The sequence below is a fragment of the Apium graveolens genome, chromosome 4 (genome assembly GCF_009905375.1).
Source record: "Apium graveolens cultivar Ventura chromosome 4, ASM990537v1, whole genome shotgun sequence".
Classification (NCBI taxonomy): Eukaryota; Viridiplantae; Streptophyta; class Magnoliopsida; order Apiales; family Apiaceae; genus Apium; species Apium graveolens.
The window spans coordinates 236268888-236281753 of record NC_133650.1 but is presented as its reverse complement, the minus strand read 5'-3'; positions in this window follow the sequence as shown (position 1 = coordinate 236281753).

The window sequence follows — 12866 nt, the reverse complement described above, 5'->3', positions numbered from 1 at the left end:
GGCACCACTTTATTTTTAAGCGCTTTTTCTTTACGATCTAGAATTTATACTGGATGCTCCACATATGATAGATCTCATTGAATTTGCACAGGTCCTAGCTCAATCACATGACTAGCATCAGCATTATACTTCTTTAGAAGAGAAACGTGAAACACGTTATGAAGATGTTGCATCTGCGGAGGTAACGCTAACTTATATGCTACTTTTCCAATTTGCCTTAGCACTTCGAATGGTCCAGTATATTTAGGATTCAGCATGCCGTTCTTCCCGAATCTAGATAGACCTTTCCATGAAGGGATCTTTAACAATACTTTGATTGTGGATTCGAACATCACATCCTTTCTTATTTTAATCTGCATCTTTTTTTATCGATCTTGAGCAGCAATCAGCCTTTTGCGAATGACATCCATTTTCTCTTCTGTCTGTTGTATCAACTACGGGCTAATAATTTGCGTTCGCCAACTTTGTCCCAGTAGGTAGGGGATCTTCGATTGTTTGAATAGTCCTTTCGCTTTGTCCGATGTTCTGCGGATGATATGCCGTACTCATTTTTCAATTTAGCTTCCAAATGATCACGAAATTGTGGCCAAGATCTCGAGTTAAATTTCGGACCTCTACCGGATACGATAGACACTGAAACTCCGTGACGCATCACAATTTCATCCACATACATCTTAACTAAAATTTTCCAATGAGAATCTTTCACTGATATGTAAGAAACGCGCTGACCTTGTCAATCGATCAATTATTACCCATATTGTATCATGATAAGACTTAGCTTTTGGTAATCTTACCACGAAATTCATCGCGATAAGCTCCCATTTCCGTTCAGGTAAGTCTAGTGGTTGAAGCAATCCACTCGGTCGCTAATGTTCCGCTTTTACTTTCTGGCATGTATAACATTTACTTATCCATTTCGCAATCTTCCTTTTTCATATTTGGTCACCAATAACTTTCTTTTAAGTCCTTTTATATTTTTGTACTTTGTTAGATATATTTGAGATGTCATGTCTAATCTGTTGTGTTTAGTTTCAGAACTTAATATCAGGACTTACTGGAAATCGGAACTTACTGAAGTCAGAACTTATATCAGAACTTAAGGCTGTCAGGATTTATATCAGGACTTAAGTGCGGATGCTTCAGATAAGGAAAACAGCTGATTTACAGGAAAGGATCGTGACTAAAACAATAGAAGATATGCATGGAGAGTTAGAAGACTAGAAGACTTATAGAAGATAATATCTGATTGATATAATTTAGGAGACAAAATTATATTCCATATCAATTAGAAGATATCTTGTAACTGCGTACTATATAAACACAGCTTAGGGTTTACATTATATGTGTTATCATTAACGAGAAAGAATATACATTGTAACCTAGCAGCTCTTATTGATATTGTTCATCACTGAGAGAGAACAACTGTTCTATTGTAACAGAGTTTATTATATTGAATATACTTGATTACTGTTACATACTTGTGTTCGAAATAGATTTGATTGTATAAACACTATATTCAACCCCCTTCTATAGTGTTGTGTGACCTAATAAGTGGTATCAGAGCCTCTTTGTTGATTTACAAACAGTAAGATCCAGTCTACAATCATGTCTGAAGAAACACAAACTCCTACGAAGCCCACCAAAACTCAAGATACTCAAAACGATCAAACCCGTATTCGATATGAAACCATTAGGGTTCCCATACTGAGAGCATCTGAGTATCCTATATGGAAGGTAAAGATGGCTATGTTTCTGGAAGCCACAGATCCAGAATACCTTGATAAAATTAATGATGGACCATATAAGCCTACCAAGCTTTCTGTTGCAGTTGCTGATCATCCTGCAAAGATGATACCAAAGGAGAAAAGTGAGTACACAACTGAAGACATCTCATCTATTGCCAAAGATGCAAGGGTAAGGCATCTGCTGCATAGTGCAATTGACAATTTCATGTCAAACAGGGTAATTGGATGCAATCAAAAAGAACAGGAAGACTATACTCACACAAGATTATGAGTACTTTGACTCAAAAGCTGATGAGTCATTAACTGATTTATATGACAGGTTTGCCAAACTCTTGAATGATCTGTCACTGGTGGACAAGGAATATGATCTTGAAGATTCAAATCTAAAATTCCTTTTAGCTCTTCCTGAAAATTGGGATTTGAAGTCTACTACTATAAGAGATAACTATGACCTCATTGAAACTACTCTTGATGAAATTTATGGTATGCTCAAGACTCATGAACTTGAGATGGATCAAAGGAGCAAAATGCATGGAAGAAAGTCAAAGACAGTTGCTCTTAAAGCTGAGGAGGAATATCCTAAAGTGATTGTCTCAAAGAGGGGCAAAAGAAAGGCTCTCATCATATAGTCTGATTCAGAGTCATCATATTTTGATGATGATGATTCAGAATCTTAAAATTTATCTGAAGTTGATGTTGATGCATAGATGATACAACTGTGTGCTCTTATGATGAAGGGTATCACAAAGATAGCCTACAAGAAATTCAGAAAGGGCAAGAAGTTTTCCAGGAAAGGTGGAAGTTATGAAAAGAAAGGGTTCAGAAAGTCTGATGGCAAAGGAGGAATGTGTGACCGGGGAGACAACTCAAATGTCAAGTATTACAATTGTGGTGAAAGAGGCCACATCTCTCCTGACTGCAAGAAAGGAAAAAGTGATAAAGTCCAGGCACTTATCACAAAGAAGAAAAACTGGGCAGACACTTCAGATTCTGAAGATGAGGTGAACTATGCCTTGATGGCAAATGTTGATAGCAGTTCTGATGCTGCTGAATTAAAGGTACCTCAATCAACTCTTGCTTTTCATACTAATGATATTTCTGAGCTAAGATTATATCTGAAAACCATGTTCATTAGTTTTAGAGATCAGACTTTAACAAATGAAAGATTAACATCTGAAAGTCTTGCTCTTAGAAACAGAAATGACTATTTAGAAAAAGAGTTAGTTATACTTCATCAACTCAGAAAGAAAGAGATGAGGCTTTGTATGTTAGAGATGAAGTGCTAAAATTGAATAAATCTCTTAAATCATAACTTGAAAAGGAAAAGGAGATAATCAAAACTTGGACTAACTCTGGAAGAACAACTCAGAAAATCTTAGAAAATGGAAATTGGAAAGAAGAACTAGGTTATCTAAATGATAAAGAAGAAAAGGAAACCGTGTCATCTAAACTAAACTTTACCAAGAAAGCTGAAAATCCTAAAGTTAATCCTATTAAATTTGTAGAAAAAACTGATGTGTCAAAATCTGAAAAGATGAATGATTCTAAAACAGAAGTCAAAGAAAAGTCAACTTCTGACAAATTGAAATAGGATAAACCAGCTGAAGTAAACATAGGTTTAATGACAAAGAAGCGGCTTAAGCATAAGCTGAAAGAGATTAAAAATGTGAACAAGGTAAAAGAAGCTAGGAAAAATAAGAATGGAAAGGAAGGTGTGAATAAAAGCAATAATTATATGCCTGTTCCTAATGCTCCTAGAAAGAAATGCTATAACTGTGGAAACTCTAACCATCTTCCTTCTTTTTGCAGGAAAAATAAAGATATAAACTTTTTACCTCCTAAATCAGGAGTTAAGAGTCAGTCTATTAGGTTTAAACCATAAAATCCTTGTTTTCATTGTGGTAGTTTATGGCTTTCTATTTATACTTGTAAGGAATATCATAGTTTGTACTATGATTATTATCAAATAAAACCTTCTTTGAAGAAAGTTAATGTAATTCCTTCTAGTGTTAATTGTGTTGCAAAGTCTGATATAAAGTCTGATAAAAAGCAAGTTAGCATAAAATCCGAAATTAAATCCGCTACAAATGCTAACAAACTTAAAAAGGCCAAAGGATCCAAGCAAGTCTGGGTCCTTAAAACTAACCAATAGTGGTCTTTGTGATTGCAGGGCAACAGGAAAAACATCCTAGTTCTGGACAGTGGATGTTCAGGACATATGACTGGAAATAAAGCCCTGCTATTAGACTTTATGGAGAAAGCTGGCCCAGGAGTTTCTTATGGAGATGGCAACATGGGAAAAACTCTGGGATATGGCAATATCAATCTTGGGAATGTCATAATTGAATCAGTAGCTCTTGTCTCAGGACTTAAACACAATCTGCTATGTGTGAGTCAAATCTGTGACAGAGGTTATCATGTAGATTTCTTTAAAGAACACTGTGAAGTTGTAAGTAATTCTACAGGAAAAATGGTTCTGAAAGGTTACAAACATGGTAACATATATGAAGCCAGACTTTCAACAAACTCTGATGGTTCTGCAATCTATCTGTTAAGCAGAGCATCAGTCGAAGAAAGCTGGAATTGGTACAAGAGACCCTCTCATTTAAATTTTAACAACATAAATGAGCTAGTAAAGAAAGATCTTGTGAGAGGACTGCCAAAATCAGTATTTGCTCCTGATGGCCTTTATGATTCATGTCAAAAGGAAAAAGAAAGAAAATCTTCATTTAAGAGCAAAACTGAATCCTCAATTCTTGAGCCTTATCACTTACTGCATGTTGCTCTATTTGGTCCAGTCAATGTGATGTCTATTGCAAAGAAGAAATATGCTATGGTTATAGTGGATGAGTTCACAAGATACACTTGGTTGTATTTCTTGCACAAGAAAAATGAAATTGCATCTACTCTAACTGATCATGTCAGACAGCAGGATAAGTTGGTTAAAGATTCTGTTAAAATCATAAGAAGTGATAATGGCACTGAGTTCAAGAATTCAATCATGGAAGAGTTCTGCAAAGAGCATGGAATAAAGCAGGAATTTTCTGCACCCGGAACTCTACAGCAGAATGGAGTTGTAGAAAGAAAGAACAAGAATCTCATTGAAGCTGCATGAACTATGCTTGATAAAGCAAAGCTTCCAACCTACTTTTGGGCTGAAGCTGTGCAGACTGCTTGTTTTACACAGAATGTTACACTAATAAACAAGCATGGAAAAACACCATATGAGATGGTGAAGAAAAAGAATCCAAATATGAAATACTTTCATGTATTTGGATGCAAGTGTTTTGTTCTTAAGACTCATCCGGAACAGCTGTCAAAATTTTTTTAAAAGCTGATGAAGAAATTTTTGTTGGATATCCACTTTCCACAAAAGCCTTCAGAGTCTACAATTTAAGAACAAGGGTTGTCATGGAAGCTATCAATGTATCGTTTGATGATAAAACGAATACTGGACTTGAAGATTTCAATGATCATGATCAGCTGAGATTTAAAAATGAAGATTTAAATTCTGATTTTGTAAATTATGATGACCTAAATCCTGATCCTGTAAGTTCTGACTGGTTAAACTCTGATGTCATTGAAAATGTGGTAATTACTCCAAAGGAAAATGCACCTGTTCACGGGGAGCAAGTTAATGATCCTACCACATCTCAAGACTCTCAAGAAGCATCGGAACCTGTCACTGGTTTGTTACAACCGGTATTTTCGTGTAATATTATTTGTGGATTTGGTATAATATTAAAGCCGAATGAAATATATTCAATGATTGTACGCTTGTGTGAGTGAAAATTTCTGCATTATAAATTTGCTTTATGTAGTATATGATTTTTTTAAAGCAAGAATTTATTTAAATTCTTTATTTTTGATTTATAAGGAATATTCTAAGCCTTGGAAAAATTTTCTTTTAAAAGGGATTTGTTCACAAATTTTAAAAATGATTTTAAAAAGTCTCTAAAAATCCAAGTTATTTTATGGTATAAATTTTATAATTTTTGAACTTGTATTTTATTTTATAAAAATAAATCTTTACAAATTTTATTTATTATAATTAGCAAATTACATAGCTATCCTTGCATGCAAATACTCTTCCATTTAACTAAGGGGCAAGGAAGACATTTCCAACCCCACTCACTTTCATTTTACTAACCAAGTTACCACTTTGTCCTTGCATGCAAATCTACCTAACTTTAGCTAGAAGGATACTTATGTCATTTCTTAGATCCACTCACTTGGGGTCAAATCAAAAGCATAAAAACCAAACAAATATGATTACCACTTAATTTTTCACTCCACCATTCCACACCTCCCTCCTTCTTTTTCCCCTCCTCTCGGCTCTCCCCTCTCACTCTCGGCTAAAAGCTGAAAACCCCTCCCCATTTTTTTTTCTTCAATCCTCAACCAAGCTTCCACTCTTTACACAAGTAAATGTTACTTCCCATACCATGATCACTCATATTTCAAAGAGTTTTGAATAGAAAATTTAAGTTTTGAAGTTGCATGTTAAGGTTCTAGTTGGAACTCAAAGTACAACCTTGATTCTTTTGAGTTTAGGGTTGTTTTTGAGAGGACTACAAGGATTGGATAAGTGCCAAGTCTTGAGAGTGAAACTCTTGATGATTAAATGGCCATTCCCATTCATTTCATTCGGCCATGACCATATGGGAGCCGAATGAATGGTCATTAAGACTATTCTTGTTGCTTAACTCAATTTTTGCATGTTTTTGTGATAATAACTTGAATTTTATGGTGAAAATTGGATAAAACTCTTTGCATGCTAAGTGATCATCTAGTTATATCTTATGCTAGGTTTTTATGTCAATTTTATGATAGAATATAAGTAGAAAATGTGTTGTTTTGGTTTGCAAAACCCGAGGACATGCATGCATGTGGATTTCTCCTAGAATGTTGTAAGATTTTGATCATTTGGAAAGATTTTGTTAGAAAGCCTTAATTTCAGTAGGAATAATGTGTTAATATTGATTTATGCTTCTTGTTGCATGGTAAAAATTCGTGGTTATCTTTTATAAAAATGCATATCTTGTTGTTTCAAAAGCATGAAGATTTGTGATTTGTGAAGTGTAGTTTCTTTTGTTTTTCCATAATTGTACCTTAGGTAAGGATGATCTCAACCAAGGTTATTTTGAGAATAAGGGAGTTAGTTCAGTAGATTACCATGTATAAGTCTTGGTTTAAGTATTGAGTTGTTGTTAGTTGAGTTTGTCAAGTCAAAAACCTGGGAAAATGAGAGTTATAGTTTCTGCAGAAAATCAGTTTAGTATCCTGAGGTTTAGAATGAGTTTTGACCATGTCATTGATGTGAACTTTGAGGCCCAAGCTACCAGAAGTTAGTATTGGGAGTATATAAAAGGTTTTAGGAGTTGGTTGGAGGTTTGCATGCCATTTGGTTAGGTGCACAAGTAGAATAACAAAATCTGTCCAGCAGAGGACAGTTTTGTTGTAACTTAGAAATAGGAAGATTTGACCATGTCAATGGTAGGCCCTCATTAGGCCCTATTGGGCCTTAGTTTGAGAGAGTGTCAGAGAAGTTTTTCCAACCATAGTTCATAAGATATGGTTTAGAACCATGTGTCACAAGTTAATTCAAGTCGGGGCGTTTTTTGCCCAGAAAAATAGGGGAACCTTGGACTTTTAGCTTAGGCCCAAGAAGGCCCAAGCCAGGCCCTTGAGCCACATCAAGTTTGTGAGATGACCTTAGGTCAGGAGAGTCTTGTGTAAAAGTTTTGAAGGAAAAATTGTAGTTTAAGAGTGTCTAATGCACTCAAGAAACTATAGTTGTCATTCTGAAATTTGCACCAGTGAGCACTTTCACTTATCACATAGTTTTAGAATACTTAGAAGTGAGTATTAGGTCGACCACCATAGTTATAAGATAGTATAAGGTCTGTAGAGCAAAAGGCACAAGTGAGGGTCAATAGGTTTTGGATAATTTAGGAAAGGCACATCGAGTTAGGAAGCTAAAATTAGAAGACCTTGTCTAGTTTAGCGACCAAATGATTTAAGTTGTGAGTCGAGATCATCCAAGCCTAGTGTCGCATTATGGTGTATATGGTGTTATTTGGTATTAATATATGATATGAGAATATGTGGCTATGTGTGTACTTTTGTAATTTAAAGGTGAATATAAAATTAAGTGCATATAGGCCTAAGTGCCATCTGTGTTTAATTTCGGGTTATAAACAGGTTAAGATGGTAAGAATATATTATAATGAGGATTATTATTTATGTAGGATCTCGAGACGAGGGAAAACTTGCCATAAAGGTCGAGTGAAGCTCCAGTTGTTGCTCCTACCATTCAGACCAGATCAGCCTTTCTCAAGGCAAGTGATTCAACTTGACCTTCGTATTTACTATAAACAGTTCATATTTATTGATGCCATTATCCTGAGTCATTTTGATATGTTTAAATCAAGTGTATCTTTCGTTTATCTTTGAATTATATAGAAATGCCATGAACCCTCGAGTATGTATTGCAAGTAGTTCAAAAGTCTTTTCATGATAGTTAAATGCCATGATAAAATGAAGAGTTATTATATTACTTGATTGATCCTCTTGATTAACATGCTGATGATTCCTAAGTATTGATATCTCATCCTGATACTTGAACCCCTATAGAACCTTACCTTGAACCCTGAAAGTCAGATACTTATCAAAGTGATTCCTCATTGATTGATACCCCTCTTTCTTATTCTAAAGCTTGACAATTCTGATATATCCTGAGCTAAAAATCATTTCTTCATACCTTAACACCCTTAGTATTCATGAAGCTTACCTCCTTGATGATCCAACACTTGAACCTTGACGAGAAACCATTGCTTTAAGCCCAGTTTGGCAATACCCCTTCATATTATCCATTAGTCCCACCAAATTTTCCTGTCCAACTTCTGACATATGAAAACCTTTTTGGTTACCCTAATAGAGTAAAGTTTTGTGAATCATGGCCCTGAGATTTAGTACCATATTTCCCGTGTTTCGAGTTGATCTATAATCCCTTAATAAAAATGTTTACTGTTAAAAGAGATTTTGTTATAATTCGGCATCAGTTTTTGAAATAAATAAAATATGGGTTTTCAGTCCCAAAGGGGGATAAATGTTTTCCTTGAATAGTGGATCTGGACTGAGACGCGAGTCCTTTCCACACTTATATTAGGCTTAAAAGTTGCCTAGGGATTCCCGTTAATGTTTTAGAACCCAGCGAGGTTCGGGATTACTTCGCGGCTGATCACCGGCTGTAATCCGTAGCGTCATAAAATGATTTTAATTAAGACATGATTTTAAAATTATTTTGATACAAGCAAAATGATGCCATCTCATATAAGTTTTATCTCTCGTTATCATTGGTTATGTCTTTCCATTATCATTCTTAAAGGTATATCTCAATTTATGTTTGTATCGTACTATTAGCACTTGTTGAGCATTTGGCTCACTTCTTGCTTTAACCTGATATTACAGCTAGCAGCTATGGTTAGATTCAAGCAGACTGCCCGTAAGACCTGTGATGCTGATGCTTATGTTCGAGCTCAGGTAGAATAAGTAATAATAGTTTGTGTGAGGACTCAGTAGTTGTAATCAGATGTAATAGTTGGTAGAGTTGGGCTGTTCCAAACCCTAAACTGTAAGATCTTGGAGTTGGTTGTGTATTCTTCCCTTAAAATGTTGTAATAGCTATATTTATTTTGCTGTTTAAGTTGGGGGTGTGACATGGTTCTTCAAGTTCTGATTCATCAAGTTCTGATGAGCCAAATTCTGATAATTATGAAAACTCTGATTCTTCAATTCCTGAAGGATCCAACTCAAATTCGGAAATTTCAGAGAGCATAACTTCAAGGGGGCATCAGAAAATGCTGATAGAGACAACATGGATCATGGGGGAGGATCCAGTTCTAGAGTTCAACTTCCATCTGCAAGGAAGTGGACCAAATCACATACACCTGACTTAATAATTGGAGATCCTAAAGCAGGTGTCAGAACTAGAACTGCAACATCAAATGAATGTCTCTATCATTCCTTTCTATCTCAGACTGAACCAAAGAAAGTGGAAGAAGCTCTTCAAGATGCTGATTGGGTGCAAGCAATGCAGGAAGAGTTAATTGAATTTGAAAGAAATAAAGTCTGGACCCTAGTGCCGAGACCAAAGAACAGATCCATTGTTGGCACAAAATGGGTGTTCACAAACAAAACTGACAGTGATGGCATAATTACAAGAAATAAAGCAAGGCTGGTTGCTAAAGGTTACTCTCAACAGGAGGGTATTAACTATGATGAAACATTTGCTCTAATTGCTAGATTGGAAGTGATAAGAATCTTTTTGGCTTATGCTGCTCACAAGAAGTTTAAAGTCTTTCAAATGGATTTGAAAAGTGCTTTTCTCAATGGAGAATTGGAAGAAGAGGTATATGTTGAACAACCTCCAGGATTTGTAGATCCAAAATTTCCTAATCATGTCTATAGACTAGACAAAACACTTTATGGCCTTAAGCAAGCTCCAAGAGCATGTTATGAGACTTTAGCTCAATTCCTTCTGGAAAGTGGATTTAACAGGGGCACAATTGATAAAACACTGTTCTACCTCAACCATGGAAAGGACTTACTTTTGGTACAGATATATGTTGATAATATCATCTTTGGTTCTATAAATGCCAAACTCTATGAAAGGTTTGCAAAGCTAATGCAATCAAGATATTAAATGAGTATGATGGGAGAACTTAGTTATTTTCTGGGACTTCAAGTCAGGCAAAATGAAGAAGGTACTTTCATAAATAAATCAAAGTACACCAGAAATTTACTCAAGAAATTTGGAATGCAAGACTGTTCAACTGCATCAACTCCCATGGCCACTGAAACCAAGTTAGATAAAGATACTGGAGCATCAGTAGATATTACTAACTACAGATGTATGATTGGCTCCTTACTCTATTTAACTGCAAGTAGACCTGATATCATGTATGCTACCTGTCTTTGTGCAAGATTTCAGGATGATCCAAGAGAACCTCATCTAATAGTTGTAAAAAGAATTTTCAAGTACCTCAAGGGTACAGCTGATCTAGGATTGTGATATCCTAGGGAATCAGATTTTAAGCTAATAGGTTACTCAGATGCAGATTTCACAGGATGCAAAATAGAGAGGAAAAGCACTAGTGGAAGCTGTCAGTGTCTTGAAGGCAGATTGGTTTCTTGGTTTAGCAAGAAACAAAAATCAATTTCCACATCAACTGCAAAAGCAGAATATATTGCTGCATGAAGCTGTTGTGCACAGATTCTTTGGATGAAGAATGAGCTACTGGACTATGGGTTAGAATTTTCTAAAATACCTATTTTCTGTGATAATCAAAGTGATATTTCTATGACAAGTAATCCAGTTCAACACTCAATGACAAAGCATATCAGCATTAGGTACCATTTCATAAGGGAACATGTGATGGAAGGTATAGTGGAATTACATTTTGTTCCAATAGATTAACAACTAGCAGATATCTTCACAAAACCACTATGTGAAGCTACTTTTACAAGACTGGTAAATAAACTTGGAAAGGTTTCAGGTTCTTTCTCAAAATCTGCTTAGTTTTTGTTCTCATGCATCAGACTTTATGATCAGTGTTTACAGATTGTGTTATCTCAATGTAATATGTGCTTAAATTGTAATATATTAAATATTGATTGTTATATGATGTGATTTAATATACTCTGATAGTGTTTTGAATGTTTTGTGACTATTCAATCCAATGAGGATTATTTGTTAGATGCTGACTTAGTAGTCTTTAACACACTATGTATCCCATGTTTGAATTAGTTATTTATGTGGAAATCCATAACACAAGCAAACTCTGATTCTGATCTTAGTCAAATTTACTTTGTGTATCTTATTACTAAGTCACAAACTAGATTATTGCTTCTTCTTTGTCAAATTCTAATTACTGGAGAAATACTCTGATAATAGCATAAATTCTGATAGCAGTTGTGACTCATTTACACTGAGAAGCCACTGTAAAAAGAATGTCAAAAGATGCATAAAATGAGCACAAACTGTTGAGGTGGACTCTTGCATAAATTTATTCTATAGTAGACTTCAAAATTAAAGACAGATTTTAAGCATTTTTCTTAGTTATGCTTTATTTCTAAGATATCTGAAGTTTATCAGACTTTAATCATTATCTGATCATTTGCACATGCACACGCTCTCACTCCATATGAATGATGAAAATTACTGTGGTGATTAAGTTGTTTTTGACAAATAGTTAAGTATTATTTGCATAAATTCTAAGGACAAGTTCTGATGAAAGTTCTGATGACTAAACTCTGAAAAACCAGTCAGTATTTATGTGAAGAATCACAGAGAAATACATTCACTTTTTGAGTACAGAATCCATGTTCTGATGACCGTTAAATTCTGATAATAGTCAAGTTCTGATGTAAATCCTGATGGAAATTCTGATGCTTACGTGACATTATTTAATTACTTGGCTTATTTTTAGTATTTACTGTAACAGTTATATTTTGTCAGAAAATAATTAAGTGAGATAAAAACAGTGATAATCATTTGGTTTATGGGTTGCGTGTTTGTTTTGGTAACAGCATGTGAGCAATAATTACTGCACGTTTACCGTGCCCACTCATTACTTTTTAACTGTTTCCATGCTGTCAGGTGTAAAAAGACTGTTCTGCTTCACAAAATTAACCGTTGTCATGTGGAGTGTATAAATAGAGATTTAAAAGATTTTACAATCTTTTACCTACTATTTTATTATTTTCTAAACTCTCTTATTCTCTCTCTCACTCTCTAATATTCTCTGAAGCTTTTTCTTACAGGCATTTTAACAAACACCTTGTGAACACACATTTTCTCACTTATTTCTTTACAGAAATGGCACCCAAAGGTCTAATCTATGATGGATCCAAGTTTGTTCCTAATAAATATATGGCTATTCTTTCTAAGGACGAGGCTCATTCAGAACTTCATTTCATCCAAGACCTTCTTGCTCGAAGTGAAATAGGCTATGCACTGACCCAACCCCAGGTTCTCTCAGGCAAGCATATTCTGAAGTTTTGGCGGTCTGGTGTTTATGATGATGGTGGAAAAGCTGGGTCCCCAAGTATTATCTT